The sequence below is a fragment of the Stomoxys calcitrans genome, chromosome 1 (genome assembly GCF_963082655.1).
Source record: "Stomoxys calcitrans chromosome 1, idStoCalc2.1, whole genome shotgun sequence".
Lineage (NCBI taxonomy): Eukaryota > Metazoa > Arthropoda > Insecta > Diptera > Muscidae > Stomoxys > Stomoxys calcitrans.
Genome location: NC_081552.1, coordinates 190,264,530 through 190,285,993, shown reverse-complemented (window position 1 = coordinate 190,285,993; position 21,464 = coordinate 190,264,530). Strand labels below are relative to the sequence as shown.

General features: G+C 39.3%; 2 protein-coding genes across 4 annotated transcripts in view; one reads left to right on the top strand and one right to left on the bottom strand.

Moving 5' to 3' along the window:
- Positions 1–21,464, bottom strand: part of LOC106083973 (NAD(+) hydrolase sarm1) — a 254,351-nt gene that overhangs the window by 131,855 nt on the left and 101,032 nt on the right. The gene's annotated exons all lie outside the window — the stretch shown is intronic.
- LOC106083974 (serine-rich adhesin for platelets) overlaps positions 3,717–21,464 on the top strand; it is a 307,710-nt gene continuing 289,962 nt past the window's right edge. Inside the window, exon 1 of the mRNA XM_059361135.1 lies at positions 3,717–3,735. The gene's annotated coding sequence lies outside the window, so the exon portion shown is untranslated. The remainder of the gene's footprint in view (positions 3,736–21,464) is intronic.

The following is a 21,464-nucleotide window of genomic DNA, read 5'->3' as shown; positions in this document are numbered from 1 at the left end:
GTATACGATTTGAATTTTTTGCATTTGACTATGTAAAACACAAAAAATTACAAGCAAACAAATTTTAATGTAAGCAACTGACAAATACTAAAAGCAATAAATCGAACAATAAATGCTTCTTTTATGGTCCCAAAACCTTAAATCGACAAATCGGTCTATATTACAGCTATATCCAAATCTGAACCGATCTGAACCTAATTGAAGCAGAATGTCGAAGGGACTATCTTAACTCACTGTCCCAAGTTTCGGCGACATCGGCCAATAAATGTCCCTTTTATGGGCTCAAAACCTTACATTGAGAGATCGGACTATATGGCAGCTATATCCAAATCTGGACCAATCTGAGCCAAATTGAAGAAAGATGTCGAAGGTTCTAACACAACTCACTGTCCCAAATTTCAACAAAATTGGATAATAAATAAGGCTTTTATAGGCCTAAGACCCTTAATCGGTGGATCGGTCTAAATGACAGCTATATCCAAATCTGGACCGATCTGCGCCAAATTTCGGAAGGATGTCCAAAGGCCTAACACAACTCACTGTACCAAATTTCAGCAAAGTCAGATAATAAATGTGGCTTTTATGGGCCTAAGGCCCTAAATCGGCAGATCGGTCTATATGGGGGCTATATTAAGATATAGTCCGATATGGCCCATCTTCGAACTTAGCCTGCTTATGAACAATAAAAGAATCTGTGCAAAGTTTCAGTTCAATATCTCTATTTTTAAAGACTGTAGGGTGATTTTAACATACAGACGGACGGACATGGCTAGATCGTCTTAGATCTGCGGGTACGGCCTTTCAGATATTTCGTCCCAATGTGGATATCATATTGGTGCTCTGCTCCCAAATACCTTTCATTTGAGCCTTATATTGCTTTGGTCGATAAATATATCCAGTATGGGGGTATTTTTGGCGGTGAGGTGGACACCCATATATCAGATTCGTATTCCTGTCTCAAATACCTTTCATTTGAGCCCCATATGGTCATTATATTTCCATTTGGCGGTTTTTTTAAAATGACGCGGTCCCCTAATTATCCCACCCTAACTAAGGATACCAAATTTCCGTTTTTGAGTTATTATAAACAAAATTAATTTCGCGTAAATCGCCCCACCCATCTCCGAGATCTGGCATATTTGAAAATAGGGTAAGGGGAGGGTCCGCCCATTAAAGTTTGGATGTTAGATCTATTTCATTCTCTTGGTTTTGGTGGTGGATTGGAGTAGCCAAACCCTTTGCCCCGAAAGTGGATATCAGATTCATACTCTTCTCCCAAAAACCATATTTGAGCTGCATATTCCTATAATCGGTTCGGGGGGAGTTTATGAGATGAGTCGTCCCTTGGCCATACAACAGATATCAGATTTGAGTCCCTTTTTGCCATAATCTACAAATATGTCCAGTTTCAGGGGTATGTAGGCTGGGGCGGCCACCAACGCACTTAGCCCGGAAAAAATATCAGCATCGTGCTCTACTGTTAAATTTCTTCTATTTCAGCTGCAGTTGCAAATTGTTTAGGGGGAGCTTATGGGGTGAGACTACCCTCGATCAATTTGCCTCGAAATTGGATATCAAATTCGTTTACTACAATCAAATACCCATTATTTGAGCCTCTTATTGTCGTAGTAGGGTGGCCACCGTAGCGCAGCCGTTAGACGTTAGCATGTCCGCCTATGACACTGAACGCCTGAGTTCGAATCCTGGCGAGACCATCAGTAAAAAGTTTCAGCGGTGGTTTTCCCCTCCTAATGCTGGCATATTTGTGATGTAATATGCCATGTAAAACTTTTCTCCAAAGAGGTGTCGTATTTTGCATTGCCATGTAGGCAAACATGGCCGATTTTAATGTCCTGCTGAATGGCAGGACGACAGAGCGCGACCCAGATAGTTGAATCGTTATATCAACATTAGATTGGAACTCTACTGTAATAAAGCTTTCGTTTAATTCCAATATTATCCCGAACGAACTACACGGCTTATTCAAGCGTATTAGGTGGGTGGACCAGCCCCAGACTCTGTCCCAAATGTGTATATCAGATTCGTAGTCATCTCTCAAAGACCTTTCATTTTATACCCATTTGTGACGTTGGGGATTCATTCCGTTTTGGGGGTTTTTGGAGTTGGAGAGGGCCCGTAGACACTTTGGACCAAATTCTTATAACAAATGTGTAATCAACTTCCAAACACCTTTCATTTGATATCCATATTGTCCCAATCAGTAAATATGTCCTGTTGAGGGTTTTATGGGCGGTGGGGGCGCCTCAGACACCAAGGAATACGTTTTTATATCAGCTTTTAACTATACATTTAAATACCTTTCATTTGATATCCATATAGTCCCCATCGGTATATATGTCCTGGTGGGGGGTTTGAGGGGATGGGAAAGGCCCACAGACACCAAGGAATACATTTTTATGTCATATTTGTATTCTACATTTAAATACCTTTCTTTTGATACCCATATTGCTCAAAGCCGTAAAAGTGTCCTGTTGGGTGGTGTTTTTGGGGGTGGGGGACTCCCCGACACTAAAGGTGACATTTTTACACCAAATTCGTACTCTACTCTTAAGTACCTTTCATTTGATACCCATATTGTCCCAGTCGGTAAACATGTGCGTTCTGGTGGGTTTTGAGTTAGGGCGTCCCCCCAGGGTTAGTTGACCCCAAAATTTTATACCAATTTCGTGTTTTTGGGGTACCATAAGGTGGCATACAAAATGTCGCTTAAATCGGTGCACACATCTCCGAGATCTGGCGTTTTTGAAAATTCGGGTAAGGGGGAGCGTCCGCCCCCCCCCCCCCTTGCCAAATTCAAAAAAAAAAAAAAGTAGTACGCTATTTTCAGCGGGGGCTCAAATTCTCCCATCTGTGAACATTTCACGAAAAGCGGTTCAGCCGTTTTTGAGTCTGTACGGATCAAAGCGCAACAATTTAATTTTTATATAATGGAAGTTTGCATTCTACTCTTAAATACTTTTCTTTTGATACCCATATCGCCCAAAGCGTTGAAAGTGATCTGTTGGGGGTTTTTTGGGAATGGGGGACCCTCCCGAACACTTAGGTTGAAATTTTTATACCAAGTTCGTACTCTACTCTTAAATACATGTTATTTGATACCGTTCGGTTGTGTTTTGGGATGGGGCGTCCCCTAGGTTATAAGATCGTAAAATTTTATACCAATTTCCTGTTTTTGGGGTACCATAAGTTGACGCACAAAATTTCGCTTAAATCGGTGCACCCATCTTTGAGATCTGGCTTTTTTGAAAATTGTGGTAAGGGGGAGGGTCCGCCCCCCCCCCCCCCCCCCCCCCCCTTGGGTATCAAAAAATGTACTACGCTATTTTCACCGGGGGCACTAACTCGCCCATCTGTGAAAATTTTAAACAAATTTTTTGTTTTTGGGGTACCATAAGTTGACGTACAAAATTTCGCTTAAATCGGTGCACCCATCTCTGAAATCTGGCTTTTTTGAAAATTGTGGTAAAGGGGAGGGTCCCCCAAAACAATCGAAATGCATTATTTTTGTTCTCTTTCCCATTTCTAATTGTTTATATTATTCTTTCATTTCAAACACAAACGTATTGTATAAAAATAAATCCATTATATAGGAAAAGTTTCTTTTGATTTATTTTTAGCTGCATTGAATTTACCTCCCTAACTGAAAACAGATGACGAAAATGCCGATTAGCCTTTATTGTTTGGGATAAGGCAAAATGCCAAATGATCGACCAGGTAAAACCCTCAAAACAAATGTATTGCGACAGATGTGCAACAACGAATACAGCCAAAGAAATAATGTCTGTTCAAACGGCATTACATTGTTGGCAAATTATACAACACCAAAGTGTATCTGGTAGGGGGAATTCCAAACTGGGAGATGGTAGTTGCGAGTAGAAAAAAATGGTTTGGAGTTCCCAGGCTAAACTTTTTCAGAGGCCCTTTTTGTACATACTTGACCGAAGACGAAGGGTTTCCAAATTTTGCTATATTTTCAAGATATATCCGATATGTGTGGATCTTGATAGTGATCAACAAGAACTATTTCACAACTTACCATATTAATTTTAGCTGCTTACACTTACAACTTCGTAATTCCTTTTGTAACACATCGAAATATTGGTCCCGTAAGCTATATATGCATATTCTAAAGTCGATCAACCATATCCGTCCGTTTGTCTGTTCGACAGTTACGAATGTCTGTCGCCGAAACCAAATTACGTATCAATGACAGAGTCAGCGCTGCGTATTCAGACTTCGGAGTCGGATGAAGCTTGCTCAACTGTGAAACGGACTCAAACTGCTGTTAATTTCTCCAACTCCGACTCCGCGGTTTTGGACAAAGCCTCCAATGCTAGTCCAATGCCTAATCAAGGTAATTTACCTGTCTGTGGCCACTTCTAGTTCCCGATGTCTGAAAATTGGGCTGAGTGATCATGCTATGTATGTGTGTCCCAATTCTGACAAGAAATGGCATGGCGCATGCACTTGTCCATCTGCCCAGCCAATACAAGAATTAAGTAAAGGTCAGGTCGAAAACACAGTGCAAATATTAATTCGCCCCACGGTACTATGGACAGCCACCTGAGCCAGTAATCGGCTTGATGTGCGCTCTAAATACTTAAAAGTAAGCTCGAAAAGGAAAATCTAAGTTAGAAATGCCGTGCTACTTACAAAATCCCTAATTGTTTTCCATACCACGCCCCAAAAGTGGTTCATGTCGGGTATTGTGTGCCCATTTAAATACCGGTGTCCGTTTGCCGCAAAAGCCGGGCAATCAAATAGGAAATTATCCAACGTATCATCATCCTCTACACATGCTATCACTTGCCGCAACGATTTTGCATAAGTAAGCTTGTAGTACTATGTGTCCCGTTATGATACCGCAAGCTATACTGACCTACTTCTTACTACCTTTCACGATACGGATCTCTCCATAGGATTCTCGCCTTCCTACCGACCTAACCAAGTTTATTTGAGGCAGTCCTTTCTGGCCTTCACTGACTCTGCTCTTACATTCCCCCTTACTCCGCCATGACTGGGCACCCAAACAATGCGAATTGTGCCATCCTCTGAGAGGGCGTTAATCTCCTTTTTACTCTCCAAGACTGTTCGTGGCCTAACCTTCCTGGTTGTTATTGCCCCGATGGTCAGTTTACTGACTATAAAGAAGTTCACACTCGACCTCCTCGCGTGAACACCACTCCTCCCTACGTATCGCGGGATTCCTGCCTGCAGGATCGTATTATGGTCAAGAAGTCTAAAACAGATTCTCAATGTAGACCCCCCAGGCCCACTCTGTCCTATAGCTTTGATCCATCTGTATAGATGACAATACCAGTTTTTCCGCCAATCCAAGACTGCGTCTCTGACAGCAGTGCCTCTCACTCAACCTCAAGTGTCATCTTCCAATTCATCCAGGTTTCCTATGGCCGCTATGGTATGACTTGCTCCCGTACTCTATTACCTCAAATCTCATAGCAGCAGTGGCTGCCTCACACTTAATCTGTATGTCAACGGGTCAGATATCTAGAATAGTCTCAAGTGCCCTAGTGGGCTTGGTTCTCATCGCTCCGCCTATACCAAGACAACATGTTCTCTCTGTAGTTTTAGTAACCTTTCCCTTTGGGGAGGGGTAGTTTTAGTACCCTTTCCCTTGGGGAAGGGTAGTTTTAGTACCCTTTCCCTTGAGGAAGGGTAGTTTTAGTACCCTTTCCCTTGGGGAAGGGTAGTTTTAGTACCCTTTCCCTTGAGGAAGGGTAGTTTTAGTAACCTTTCCCTTGGGGAAGAGCAGTTTAAATACCCTTCCCCTTGAGAAAGGGTAGTTTAAGTACCATTTCCCTTGGGGAAGGGTAGTTTTAGTACCCTTTCCTTTGGGGAAGGGTAGTTTTAGTACCCTTTCCCTTGGGAAAGGATAGTTTAAATACTCTTTCCCTTGGGGAAGGGTAGTTTTGTACTCTTTCCCTTTCTTGGGAAAGGGTAGTTTTAGTGCCCTTGGCGAAGGGTAATTGTACTACCCTTTTCCTTGGGGAAGGGTAGTTTTAGTACCCTTTCCCTTGGGGAAGGGTAGTTTTAGTACCCTCTCGCTTGGGGAAAGGGTAGTTTTAGTACCCTTTCCTTGGGAAAGAGCAGTTTAAATACCCTTTCCCTTGGAGAAGGGTAGTTTTAGAACCCTTTCCCTTGGAGAAGGGTAGTTTTAGAACCCTTTCCCTCGAGGAAGGGTATTTTAGTACCCTTTGCCTTGAGGAAGGGCAGTTTTAGTAGCCTTTCCTTTGGGGAGGTGTAGTTTTAGTACCCTTTCCTTTGGGTAAGGGTAGTTTTAGTACCCTTTCCCTTGGGGAAGGGTAGTTTTAGTACCCTTTCCCTTGGACAAGGGTAGTTTTAGTACCCTTTCCCTTGGGGAAGGGTAGTTTTAGTACCCTTTCCCTTGGGGAAGGGTAGTTTTAGTACCCTTTCCCTTGGGAAAGGGTAGTTTTAATGCCGTTTCCTTTGGGGAAGGGTAGTTTTAGTACCCTTTCCCTTGGGGAAGGGTAGTTTTAGTACCCTTTCCCTTGGGGAAGGGTAGTTTTAGTACCCTTTCCCTTGGGGAAGTGTAGTTTTCTAACCCTTTCCCTTGGGGAAGGGTAGTTTTAGTACCCTTTCCCTTGGGGAAGGGTAGTTTTAGTACCCTTTCCCTTGGGGAAGGGTAGTGCAAAGTTTCAGGTCAATATCTCTTTTTTTAAAGACTATAGCCTGAGTCTTTAAAAAAAAAGAGATATTGAGCTGAAACTTTGCACAGATTCCTATTTTTGTTCACAGGCAGATTAAGTTAATTAAGTTAAAGCCACATTTATCATCCGGTTTCGCTGAAATTTGCCACAGTGTGTTATGTTACGACTCTCAACATTCTTGTTCAATGCGGACCGGATCGGTCCTGATTTGGATGTAGCTGTCATATATATCGATCTCCCGATTTAAAGTTTTAGGCCGATCAAAGGTGAATGAGTTGTGTTAGGCTCCTCGAGATTCGTGGATATGGCTGCCATATATAGCCCTGATCTGCCGATTCAAGTTATTGGGACTATAAAAGCTCGTTTATTACTCGATTTCGCAATTTTCGTCCGATTTGGCAGAAGTTTCGTTTATGCTCTTCAACATCCACACTAGAACCCGCTCAAATGGGATCATCATACATATAGCCCCCTTTGTTTCTAGGTTTTCTTTATGAAATTCAAAAGTTTGTTCCACTAGTTTAAAATTGTGACTTATAACACATCTAGAGCTTACCTAAAGACCAAGTCTTATATATGTTTATTTATAATTCTATGCACTTACCTGAAAGAAAGAAAAAACATAATGGGTTAATTTTTTTGAACAGCAAGGGAAGGAAGTTGTAAATAAAATACCCTTTCCCTTGAGGAAGGATAGGTTTAGTACCATTTCCCTTGAAGAAGGGTAGTTTTAGTACACTTTTCCTTGGGGTAGGGTAGTTTTAGTACCCTTTCCCTTGGGGAAGGCTAATTTTACTACCCTTTCCCTTGGGGAAGGGTGGTTTAGTAGAAGTTGTAAATAAAAACGATATAAGGACATAATAGATACTTTTTAATTGAGATATTATGGCTATCACCACAGGAGGGTGGGCAGTTTACCACCTACCACACAGGCTATAACTAAACATCAAATGTACAATTTCTACAAAAAAAGTTAAAAGTTAAGTCCTTTCGAGGTTAGGATTACCAATCCAAGGATCATAGGAGTCTGTGGCCTACCGCTACAATCGACAAAAATTGTTTAAGTTAGTCTGGAGTCCTAAACTAATATGTCTTGGTGTTACAGGTGGTACAGCGAAGAAACATAAATGAGAAGAGTATTAATTGCATTTTTTTTCTCTGAGCGTTACTATTTATAAGATAATTGCAATTAAAACTAATGATTTTGCGGTTCTCAAAGTACTCGATTTGTATGAGCAATAATAACAACACAACCCAGATATTCTGGACAGGTTGAAAGTGATTCGTTCATAAATCACACAGTGCTCAACAATCAATGGCGCCATGACATTGCCGCTTCATTCATTGACCCCCAAATACAAACTGGCGTTTAAAAGGCAGCGGCATCTAAGAATAATTAAAAACCAAAAAAATTAAAATTATAGGAAAATGTCAGTAATGAAAGCAATAAAAACAGCTTCAACCATTTTTTGCAAAAAACAAGTAGAAATGCGTAAAGTTCGTCTGGGCAGAACTTTGGATACCCTCCACCTTACATCGAGAGATCGGTCTATATGGGAGCTATATCCAAATCTGGACCGAACTGTGTCGAATTGCAGAATTATGTTGAGGGGCCTACAACACAACCCACTGTCTCAAATTTCGGCGACATGGGACCATAAATGAGCTTGTTATAGGTCCAAAATCTTTGATCGAGAGATAGGTCTATATGACAGCTATATCCAAATCTGGACCGATCTGAGCCAAATTAAAGAAGAATGTCGAAGGGCCTAACACAACTCACTGTACCAAATTTCGGCGAAATCGGACAATAAATATGCCTCTTATAGACCCACGACCTTAATCGAGAGATCGGTCTATATGGCAGCTATATGAAAAACCTGGACCGATCTGAGCCAAATTAAAGAAGAATGTTAAAGGGCCTAAAACAAAACTCACTGTCCCAAATTTCGGCGATATCGGACCGTAAATGCGCCATATATGGGCCCAAAACCTTTGATCCAGAGATCGGTCTATATGGCCGCTATATCCAAATCTGGACCGATATGGGCCAAATTGAAGAAGAATGTAGAAAGGTCTAACACTGTCCTAAATTTCGGCGAAACTAGACAATAAATGCGCCTTTTGTGGACCCAAGATTTTATATCGAGAGATCGGTCTATATGGCAACTATATCCAAATCTAGAACGATCTGGGACAAATTGCAGAAGAATGACGAGTGGCCTTACACAACTCACTCTTCCAAATTTCAGCATAATTGGATAATAAATGTGGCTTTTATGGGCCTAGGACCCTAAATCGGCGGACCGGCCTATATGGGGGCTATATCAAGATATAGTCCGATACAGCCCATCTTCGAATTTAACCTGCTTATGGACAAAAAAGGATCTTGCAGTTTCAGCTTAATATCTCTGTTTTTAAAGACTGTAGCGTGATTTCAACAGACAGACGGACGGACAGACTGATCAAGAATATAAAGGGTGATATTTTTGAGGTTAGGATTTTCATGCATTAGTATTTGACAGATCACGTGGGATTTCAGACATGGTGTCAAAGAGAAAGATGCTCAGTATGCTTTGACATTTCATCATGAATAGACTTACTAACGAGCAACGCTTGCAAATCATTGAATTTTATTACCAAAATCAGTGTTCGGTTCGAAATGTGTTCAAATTTTGACAAATTTTGTTCAGCGATGAGGCTCATTTCTGGTTGAATGGCTACGTAAATAAGCAAAATTGCCGCATTTGGAGTGAAGAGCAACCAGAAGCCGTTCAAGAACTGCCCATGCATCCCGAAAAATGCACTGTTTGGTGTGGTTTGTACGCTGGTGGAATCATTGGACCGTATTTTTTCAAAGATGCTGTTGGACGCAACGTTACGGTGAATGAACACATTTCGAACCGAACACTGATTTTGGTAATAAAATTCAATGATTTGCAAGCGTTGCTCGTTAGTAAGTCTATTCATGATGAAATGTCAAAGCATACTGAGCATCTTTCTCTTTGACACCATGTCTGAAATCCCACGTGATCTGTCAAATACTAATGCATGAAAATCCTAACCTCAAAAAAATCACCCTTTATATACACTTTATAGGGTCGGAAATGGATATTTCGATGTGTTGCTAAAGGAATGGAAAAATTAATATAACCCCATCCTTCGGTGGTGGGAATAAAACACTGTAAAAATAACATTTTGTATAGAAAAGAGCAGTTAAAAGTACTCACGAGTATTAGTATGCTACCAACTCCGGGTGCCGAAGAAATCATATGGGAAGTACGATTTATAGGGAAACTATATCAGGTTTCACAAATTATGAAAATTACCAACTGCAAACATATTTCTTGCAAATATCAACGATAAGCCGTTTACGATCCCTATGTTACCTTAGGTTGGGGTATAGTGGTGATTTTAAATCAAATTCATTTGAAATGTTTTTGCCAATCAAACCCTCGTTGGACGTTGAACCAAAGTTCCCTGCACTGGTAATCCAAGATCGCTACCTACATAGGTACTGCAACACTCTACGATCATTTATTTCTTATCACATTTTGCATTCCCAAAGAGTTATTGGCAAATTGACCCTTAATTAAAAAATTGCACATACCATGAAATTGACATTTATTTCTCGTTTGCAACTGTCACTGATGATGTGTGGTTAATAGACAACCATTGATCGATCGAGTAATCGATCATAATGAGTCCTTCAAGCGGACCCCCATTTACCCTCTTCGAATGCACCAGGCAAGACTCACTCTGACCGCAACATTTGTTTCGCATAAATAACATTTTTGTTGTTTTCTTCTATTCGTATTTTTATAAGCCAATATTGCAATGTGCCAAACAATTTTAAAAATCAATTGGCAGAGCAATGAACAGCGAAGAAGAAAATTAAAAAAAAAAATAACACCGAAAACAAAAAAAAACTGGTAAACAAAAGTAAAAAAATACAGCAAGTTGCCGCTCGCAGGGTGGAACTTGTTAGGTGAACGAACAATCTAAGCAGACACCCATTCACTTGCCGCACTCTATCAATTTGTTTTTGTATTTGTTTATACAACAACAACAAATGTTGGTTTGCCAAAGCGGAAATGCTTTCTAAGCGATTGTTTACAGCATGGCTCGAATACCGCAGCGGGGGTCACTGCCAAAGATAGTTTGGGTTTGAAAGAAATTTGAGCCGTTCAAAATATTTCTGAAAAAATTCAACAAAATAAAATAAAATAAAATAAAATAAAATAAAATAAAATAAAATAAAACAAAATAAAATAAAATAAAATAAAATAAAATAAAATAAAATAAAATAAAATAAAATAAAATAAAATAAAATAAAATAAAATAAAATAAAATAAAATAAAATAAAATAAAATAAAATAAAATAAAATAAAATAAAATAAAATAAAATAAAATAAAACAAAATAAAATAAAATAAAATAAAATAAAACAAAATAAAATAAAATAAAATAAAATAAAATAAAACAAAATAAAATAAAATAAAATTAAAATTAAAATTAAAATAAAATAAAATAAAATAAAATAAAATAAAATAAAATAAAATAAAATAAAATAAAATAAAATAAAATAAAATAAAATAAAATAAAATAAAATAAAATAAAATAAAATAAAATAAAATAAAATAAAATAAAATAAAATAAAATAAAATAAAATAAAATAAAATAAAATAAAATAAAATAAAATAAAATAAAATAAAATAAAATAAAATAAAATAAAATAAAATAAAATAAAATAAAATAAAATAAAATAAAATGAAATGAAATAAAATAATAAATAGCGGAGATCGATTAAATATTTTTGAAACCCATGCAATTAATGATTGAGGGTAAATGGGATTCGGTTCAGCTGGTCTTAACACAAGTTTAATTGTTAATTTTTATTTTTGATCTAGTTATATTTGTCCGTCCGTCTTAACATTTTCCACAATATATGATCAGTTCATGTTTTGATTTCTGCTCTTGATTTAGGGTTCCATTCGAAACTGAAAAAATCTTCTCAAAATATTACTTTTCAAACAAAAAACTATCTGAAATTCTATTGTCCACAACAAATTATAGAAATTAAATTTTAATTAAAAATGCTTTGAACAGCTACTCAATAACTTCAACTATACTATCGAAAGATAAATAAGATTTGCTTAATAAATACAAGTTACCATTAATTAAACAAGTCAATAATACCCAGGAGCGAATTAGCTCATGTCAAACAGTTGGTAAGTAATTAAAATCTGTTGTTTATTTCATTCGTGACTTTAGATTTGTTGGCACGTCGAAAGCACTTAAGCGGCATCTTTTATAATCAAACAGTAAATGCTGATATAACACACTTGGAATTGCTTTTAAATAACAACTGCAACTAAGCTAATATTGGACAATTAAGGAGTAACCAAAGTCGGGCAAGGCCGACCTTGTGATACACTTCACCGCAGAGTAAGTACAAATTTTTTGTTAAGACAGATTTTTATGAAATCCACAAGTCACATCAGGAAAGAAGAATCCTTCCATCCCCACTCGACCGAGCTGCTCAACACAATGACAGCGCTTTTTGCTCAGTCAAAATAAACAAAGAAATATTGTGTGTGAGAGGGTGTCTATACCATTGACGAACGCACAATTGTCTTTGAAATACACATATGTTTTTTTCGACTTTTAATTTTCAAAATTTCACATTAGCGATGAAATGAGATGTAGAGAAGCGAGAACAACAACATCAAACAGTGTACCGAGTAGTCTTCAAACAATTCCTCCCAGTCAGTCATTAGAGTCAAGTGTTCAGACTGAGCACTTGTTTGCTCAAATATAACTACTCTTTAATATTACATACTAAATGTCTGGGAGCAGCCAACCATAATAGAGATTAGAACCAAGCTGGCACGTTCAAGAAGCAAATCTTTATAAGAACAGTTCCTCATATGTGTATTTCAAAGACCAGCCGAGTGCGCTCTAAAAGTCATACTTGTAGTTAGTTAATGGACTAGAGGAGAAAAGAATTCCAATGAAAAATGCACATGAATACTGAGGAAAAGTTTCATATATAGGATGTATTGGTGGGAAACTTCAACACAGAAGGACAATAATAATGTTCGTTCTTACTCCTATCCCAAAAAGAATACTACAAATGAAGGATTTTGTCAATGGATTTGAACCAAAGAAGCAGGGTTTAGAGTCATTACCGTTTGGGTGTTAGATATACACCATTATTAAATGTCTTTATTTCAGCTCGATATTGTCATGATGTCCGATTTAGGGGTGTGTGCCCAGAAAAAAAATATTAGTATCGTGCTCTTCTCTCAAATACCATTTATTTTTCGCAAATAACTCTTATTTGAGTCCCATATTGTCAAGGTCGGTAAATATGTCCGATTTAGGGGTTTTTTGGGGGTTGGGGTGGTCTCCCAAACACTTAGTCCGACAATAGGATATCAGATACATTTTCTACTCTTAAATACCTTACATTTGAGTCCCATATTGTCGTGATTTGTGTATATATATATTTGGTAGGTTTTGGGGTGGGGCTGCCCCCCTAGGTACCCCATCCGAAATTTGGAAACCAAATTTTTATTTTTAGGTTACTATAAGAGAGCACACAAAATTTCACATAAATCGCACAACCCATCACCGAGATCTGTCTTTTCTGAAAATTAGGGTAAGAGGAGAGTCTTCAGATATCAAAAAGTGCAGTACCCTATTTTCACCACGGAATCATTATGCACCATCCGTGAATATTTCAAGAAAATCGTAGTACCCTATATAGTTTTTTTTTTTTCATATAAATATTTGCAAAAATTGATAAAAAAAAAAAATAAGAAACTTAATTAATTTCTCTTTCTCTTGTTTTTTGGTTCTGTTAAGTATTTACAGAGCTCTGCTAAACCCTCAGCGGATCTCTGTTAATACTTTTGTTTCTCTCTCGCACTCTGTTAACAAAGTGGTTTGGGTCTCTACTAGTTTAATTCGGAATTTATCTGCAATGTAAGCTAGTAAAAATGAATGCTAAACCACTTGGTATAAATCAGTTTACGCTCCTACAAATGACTCTAGTATGGAAGAGATTGAAGAATTCTACGGTGAAATTGAAAAATTGTTGAAAATGACAAAAGTGCATGAATAGACTGTTATACAGGGAGGTTACAGCCGAGCAGAGGCTAGCATATCCGCCTATGACGCTGAACGCCTGGGTTTGAATCCTGGCGAGACCATCAGAAAAAAATGTCAACGGTGGTTTTCCCCTCCTAGTGGTGGCAACATTTGTGAGGTACTATGCCATGTAAAACTTCTCTCCAAACAGCTCCGTTTTAATGCGGAGTAGCTGCAAATGCGGCCCCGGGAAGTCAGCGGTTTTCGAGAGGAGAGTCTCAGTGAGGAGTCAGGTGGCACTGGCTCTTAATTAAATACTGAGTGCCAATGATACTCGAGATGACAAGGCGAGTTATTGGCGCCTTCAAATAACCAATGGCCAACATCAGTGTCTGTTCCCTGGTTAGGGGCGGCTGGAGGCGAGCGTTGGCGCTGGGCCAGTAACCCGCCCCTGGAAAACTATGAGAACTACCATGAAAAACAAAGGAATAGTAAGCCTTATTTGTGCCCTTGCACCGACGAATGACAAAGACGAGCAGACCAAGTATATTTTCTACGAGCGCCTAGAGAGAGAATATGACCGCTGCCCTGCCCATGATATTAAAATCGTTCTGGGAGATTTTAATGCGACTATAGGGAAGGAAGACATTTTTGGTCCAACAGTCGGAAAGCTTAGCCTCAACGAGATAACGTCCAGTAATGGGTTGAGGCTGATAGATTTCGCAGCGGCAAAAAACATGGTAGTTAGTAGCACCAGATTTCAATATAAAAATATCCACAAAGCCACATGGTTGTCACCCGATCAAAACACGAGAAATCAAATTGATCCCGTTGTGATAGATGGATGGCATTCATCCAGCGTGTTAGATGTACGATCGATCCGTGGAGCGAATATAGATTCAGATCACTACCTTGTTGCAGCAAAGGTTCGCACCCGTTTGAACATGGCAAGGAAAGTACGATCTGAAACTGCACGGAAGCTGGATATTGAAAAGCTGCAAACACAAAAAATGGCGGTGGCATACTCCACTCGACTGACCCAACTGCTTGATGAAAGCTCTCCTTGTTCCGATGATATAATGGCGCAGTGGCAAACTATTGCCCACTCCATGGAAAATGCCGCGAAATCTGTACTTGGGTACCGGAAGACTCCTCCAAAAAACCCATGGTACGACCAAGAGTGTCGAGATGCTAGTGAAGTCAAGAATGCGGCATATAGAGCAACCCTGCAATCAGTAGCAATGCACCAGATGGAGCAGAGGTATCGGGAATAAAGGAGAGAGGAGAAACGTCTATTCCGCAGAAAGAAAAGGAAATGAAAAGACGTGAGTGTGAGCGAATTTACATGTACAGGAGTCAGAATGAAGTCCGGAATTTCTACCAAAGAATTAAACATCAAACCAATGGCTTTGGTGCAAGCACATCCTCCTGCAGAGACAAAGAAGGAAATCTGGTAACTGACACAGATAGCATGCTGAGGATATGGAAAGAACATTTTACCCAACTGCTAGTGTTCGACATTGGCGGCGAAGAGGATACCGCAGAACCAATCCCTGATGATGATATAGAATGAGGTCCAAGTAGCAGTGACCCAACTGAAGAACAACAAGGCACCAGGAGCCGACGGGTTACCTGCTGAACTATTAAGACCGTAGACGACACGCTGATAAGGCGTATGCATCAGCTTATCTGCGCAATCTGGCTAGAAGAAGGCAAACCCGATGATTGGAACCTCAGCATACTATGTCCCGTACACAAGAAAGGAGACAAGACGTAATGTGCCAACTACAGAGCAATAGGTCTGCTCCCCATCGCATATAAGATAATCTCGAGCGTACTGTGTGAAAGATTAAAACCTAAAGTCAATGAGATAATTGGGCCCGATCAAAGCGGATTTAGACCTGGTAAATCCATACTAAGCCAAATCCTGGAAAAGACCCGAGAAGGGCAAATCAACACTTACCATCTCTTTCTTGACTACAAAGCCGCCTTCGATACTGCTTTACGTTCAAAGGTATTTCAAGCCATGTCTGAGTTTGGTATCCCTGCAAAATTAATAAGACTCTGCAGGATGATACTTGCTGATACGCGTTCCTCAGTAAGAATAGGAAAGAATCTCTCCGAACCATTTAATACCAAACGAGAATTCAGACAAAGAGACAGTCTATCGTGTGATCTCTTTAATATCGTGTTGGAATAGATGCGGCACACTAATCACAAGAGAACACATGCTACTCGCCTATGCCGACGATATCGATATCATAGGTTGGTCACCGGAAGTTGTAACTGCAGCCTTTGAAAGAATCAAAAGAGAGTCAGTGAAAATGGGTCTAGCAGTAAATGGAGATAAGACGAAATGGGTGGTTTCAACTCCCAAAAAGCCTTGCACAACCGAGCAGATAAAGACAGTAGAGAAAGTTGGGAACCACAACTTTGAGGTAGTCAGTAACTTTATCTACCTCGGCATCGCCGTAACCGAAACGAATGACACCAGTTTTGAGATTAAGCGAAGAAGAATACTGGCAAACAGATGCTACTTTGGACTAAGTAAGCAGTTTAGAAACAAGACCACCTCTCGACAGACGAAGATTACACTATACAAGACACTGACACTACCCGTGTTGTTATATGGTTCTGAAGCATGGGTACTTGTGAAAGCAGATGAGGCAGTACTTGGAGTATTTGAGAGAAAGATTCTTCGTAAAATATATGCAACAGTTTGCGTTAATGGAGAGCTGTATTAGCTGAATGACGACGTAAGCATAGTTACACGCATCACAATACAACGGCTGCGTTGGCTAGGTCAGAATGGATGAAGAAGCTCCAACAAAGAAGTCCTTTGAAGGCAAACACGGTGGTACACGCTAACCGGGAAGACCAAAAGACACCTCGAAACTTGGTGTCAGATATTTTAGAATGAGCGCAGAAGATCGAGGCGCTTGGAACGCTATTCTATGTTCGGCTAATGGAACAAATATTCAATTAAGGTTAGTAATTAGAAAGCATTGTTTGCATGAGAAAGAATTCTCAAATCAATGGATAAGAAGTTCCAGTTTTGCTAGCTGACTGAATCTTATTTTACTCAAGCAATGACAGCCCAAATTCTAACTTTAAAAAAAAATCCAATGTTTAGAGTTTCAAGACTCCAACTTCAAAAAAAAGTTGGATTTTTTGAAAAGGAAAAATTTTTATAAAATAAAACACATATTTAAATATCCTTCTGTTTTAAGGTTGTTGTTGTCCGTTTATAACTCATGGATGTTCTCACTCTCCAAAAGGATATTTTTCTGTTTTTTTTTCAGTGTATTCAATAGGCACACATAAAATATTAAAAATTACCAAAAAGAGTTTATCTCCCCCCCTAGTTGGCTTCTAGCTATTAGATCACCCTCTTTGGGTTTTTAAATTGTTCTACATTAAACTCTTATCAATTTTTTTTTGTAGACATGACACATATACGATACCTGGCATAATCATCAATCTTACTTCAGCTTGTCAGCCAACTAAAAACTTCTGGGTGATCAGACATTTTATTTTGAGTGTAGCAGCAGCGGATTACTCTTCATATTTGTGTTGTGTTTTATTTTTTTTTTGCTATAGTAAACACTTTCAGTGATTGAATCTATCGTGAAAGAGTGAAGCTTGTCAGAATACCAAAAAAAAAAAAACAACGAAGAAGCAAAAAATCACAAACAATACCAAACAAAATACAAATCTATCAAAAGTTTAATCTACTGTTTAAAGAGCAACTCGAAAAATTCAATTTAAAAATATTGCCATTGTAATTGTTGTTGCTGTTGTTGCTGTTGTTGTTGTTGTTGCAATGCATTAACGACATGTGTCATTTCTATGCATATCTGTTATTAAACATTTATTTATTTTTTTTATTTATTATATTCTTGTTATCGTCACACCTTTGCGAATGCTTAAAACAAACGCAAACGTTGTTTATGCTGTGGCTTTATTGTTTTATTCTACACAGCGCGATAATGCGAAATTTATACAGACTATACACGGATTAGGGCTATGATTGAGTATAGCACATAAAATTTATAAAAATTACCCAAATTGCATTTAATTGCTTCGTAAATTGGCTATAAGCCAGCAATCTTTGCCATATGGGACTCAGGTATATAGCGAGCATTATGGGCCACAAGCCAACAATGAAATGTCCAAAGAGAAGTGTAACAAAGTTGTAAAGCTGCTTATTTTGAGTCTTATTGCATATGAAAGCATAGAACTTGTATACCCACCACAATAGGATGGCAGGGGTTAGACTAATCTAGTCATTCCGTTTGTAACACTTCGAAACATTGATCTGGGCCCCCATTAAGTACATATAAGCTTCATAGTCTTGACATTCTAATTCGATCTAGCCATATCCGTTCGTCTGTGAAAATACGTTAGCTGTCCAACGAATAAAGTAATCCGCTTAAACCCACTTTTTTCCAAATTGAAAATTTCTCCAAATCTTTCTGCAACTATGAAATTTTTTATGAAAAATTGTGGTTACTGAGACCATAAAATGACCCTTCGGAGGTGACATTTGCTTGCCAATACACTATTAAGAGACCACTTAAATACCCTCCAAAATCTTTGAAAATGTGCTTATCTAAGCGGATATCTAAGTTTTATAATAAGACTAGCAGAACCGGGCCCACTTCGCCTTCTTCACTTACTATGACAGAATATTTGTTCCACTAGCCGAACGTAGAATAGCGTTCTAAGCGCCTCGATCTTCTGCGCTCTGACATTAAGTTTCGAGGTGTCTCCCACCATTTGATCTTTTCATCGGGCTGTTGGTCTTCCCGGCTTGTGTGTGCCACCGTGTTTGCCTTCAAATGACTTCTTTGTTGGAGCTTCTTCATCCATTCTGACAACATGACCTAGCCAACGCAGCCGTTGTATTGGGATGCGTGTAACTATGCTATCGTCGTCATACAGCTCCTGGTTCATACGTCGCCTATATTCTCCATTAACGCAAACTGGTACATATATTTTACAAAGAATCTTTCTCTCAAATACTCCAAGTACTGCCTCATCTGCTTTCACCCAAGTACCCATGCTTCAGAACCATATAACAGCACGGGTAGTATCAGTGTCTTGTAAAGTGTAGTCTTCGTCTGTCGAGAGATGGCCTTGTTTCTAAACTGCTTACTTAGTCCAAAGTAGCATCTGTTTGCCTGTGTTATTCTTCGCTTTATCTCAAAACTGGTGTCATTCGTTTCGGTTACAGCGATGCCGAGGTAGATAAAGTTACTGACTATCTCAAAGTTGTGGTTCCCAACTTTCTCCATTGTCGTTATCTGCTCGGTTACAAGGTGTTTTGGGAGTTGAAACCATCCATTTCGTCTTATCTCCATTTACTGCTAGATCCATTTTCACTGACTCTCTTTCGATTCTTTCAAAGGCTGCAGTTGCTACTTCCGGTGACCAACCTATGATGTCAATATCGTCGGCATAGCCGAGTAGCATGTATTCTCTTGTGATTAGTGTGCCATATCTATTCACATCTGCATCTCGTATAATCTTCTCCAGCAGGATATTAAAGAGATCACATGATAGGCTGTTTCCTTGTCTGAAACCTCGTTTGGTATTAAATGGTTCGGAGAGATTCTTTCCTATTCTTATCAGCAAGTGTCATCCTGCAAAGTCTTATTAATATTGCAGGGATACCAAACTCAGACATGGCTTGAAATACCTTTGAACTTAAAGGAGTATCGAAGGCGGCTTTGTAGTCAACAAAGAGATGTCAGGTGTTGATTTGTCCTTCTCGGGTCTTTTCCAGGATTTGGCTTAGTGTGGATTTACCATGCATAAAGCCGCATTGATAGGGCCCAATTATCTCATTGACTTTAGGTTTTAATCTTTCACACAGTACGCTCGAGAGTATCTTATATGCGATGGGGAGAAGACTTATTCCTCTGTAGTTGGCACATTACGTCTTGTCTCCTTTCTTGTGTACGGGACATAGTATGCTGAGGTTCCAATCATCGGGTTTGCGTTCTTCTAGCCAGATTGCACAGATAAGCTGATGCATACAAATTATGAGCGTGTCGCCTACGGTGTTAAATAGTTCAGCGGGTAACCCGTCGGCTCCTACTGCCCTGTTGTTCTTTAGTCGGGTCACTGCAAGTTGGACCTCATTCTGACTAGGAGGTAAACATTCTTTACCATCATCAGGGATTGGTTCCGCGGTATTCTCTTCGCCGCCAACGTCGGACACTAGCAGCTGGGTAAAATGTTCTTTCTATATCCTCAGCATGCTGTCTGTGTCAGTTACCAGATTTCCTTTTTTGTCTCTGCAGGAGGATGTGCCTGCACCAGAGCAATCGGGTTGATGTTTAATTCTTTGGTAGAATTTTCGGACTTCATTCTGACTTCTGTACATCTCAATACGCTCATACTCACGTCTTTACATTTCCTTTTTCTTTCTGCGGAATAGACGTTTCTCCTCTCTCCTTTTCTCCCGATACCTCTCCCCCGCGTTGCTACTGATTGCAGGGTTGCTCTATATACCGCATTCTTGGCTTTAGCAGCATCTGTGCCTTCTGTAACTCTGTAATATATTTTTAGCGGGGGGACACTTTGCCCTGAATGCGGATATCGAATTCGTGCCATTGTAGCCTAAGACGCTGAACGCATTCGAATCCTGGCGAGAACATTCGACAAAGCGGTGTTTAGCCCTTCTTAATGTTGGCGACATTTGCGAGGTACAATGCCATGCATGGTCATTTAAAAAAATTTCCCCAAAAAGGTGTCGCACTGCGGGACGCCGCTTGGACTCGACTATAAAAAAAAGTTCCCTTATCGTTGAGTTTGATCTTGAATCGGGAAGCACTCATTGATGTGTGAGAATTTACCCCTTTTCGGTTCCTGGTGGTAATGTTCTTCCTCAGTGTAATGTTCTCATTAGGGAAGGGATGGCACCTCAGACATTTTGACTCAAATATGGATATCAAAGTCGTGCTGCACTTCCAAATCCCTTTAACTTCAGCCCCATATTGCCATGGCCGGTAAATATGAACCGTTTGGAAGGTGTTTTGGGGCTGGGGCGGCCCCACTGGAAATAGATATCAAATTCGTTCTTTATTCCCAACGCAAATTAAGTTCAGTTTGGCGGGTGCTTTAGGACGTATCCCAAAACACTTGGCTCCAAAATTGGATATTAAATTCGTTTTCTACTCTCAAATACCTTTCATTTGAGTCCCATATTGTCATAATGGGGTCAAATAACCCATTTGACGTATCTTTAGGAGGAAATGCGCCACCTAGACTTGAACCAAATTTTAATGTCATATTCGTAATCTACTCCCTAATAACTTTCATTTGAGTCCCATATAGCTATGTTCGGCTAATATGCCCATTTGGAGGTATTGGGGGGTGGGCGACCTCCCATTACTTGGACCTAATGTTTTATGCAATATTTGTAATCTACTGCCTAATACTTTTCATTTGGGTCCCATATTGACATGAACTTCGAATATAGCTGTTAAGAGGACTTTTGGGGTTTGGTGGAGTTGGCCCGCTGAGAACTTGGACCCAAATTATAATACCATATTCGTTTTCTGGTCTCCTATACCTTTCATTTGATACCCCTATTGTGCCCATCGGACCACTTTCGGATATGGGTGGCGTTTTTGGGGCAAGGGGAAGGGGA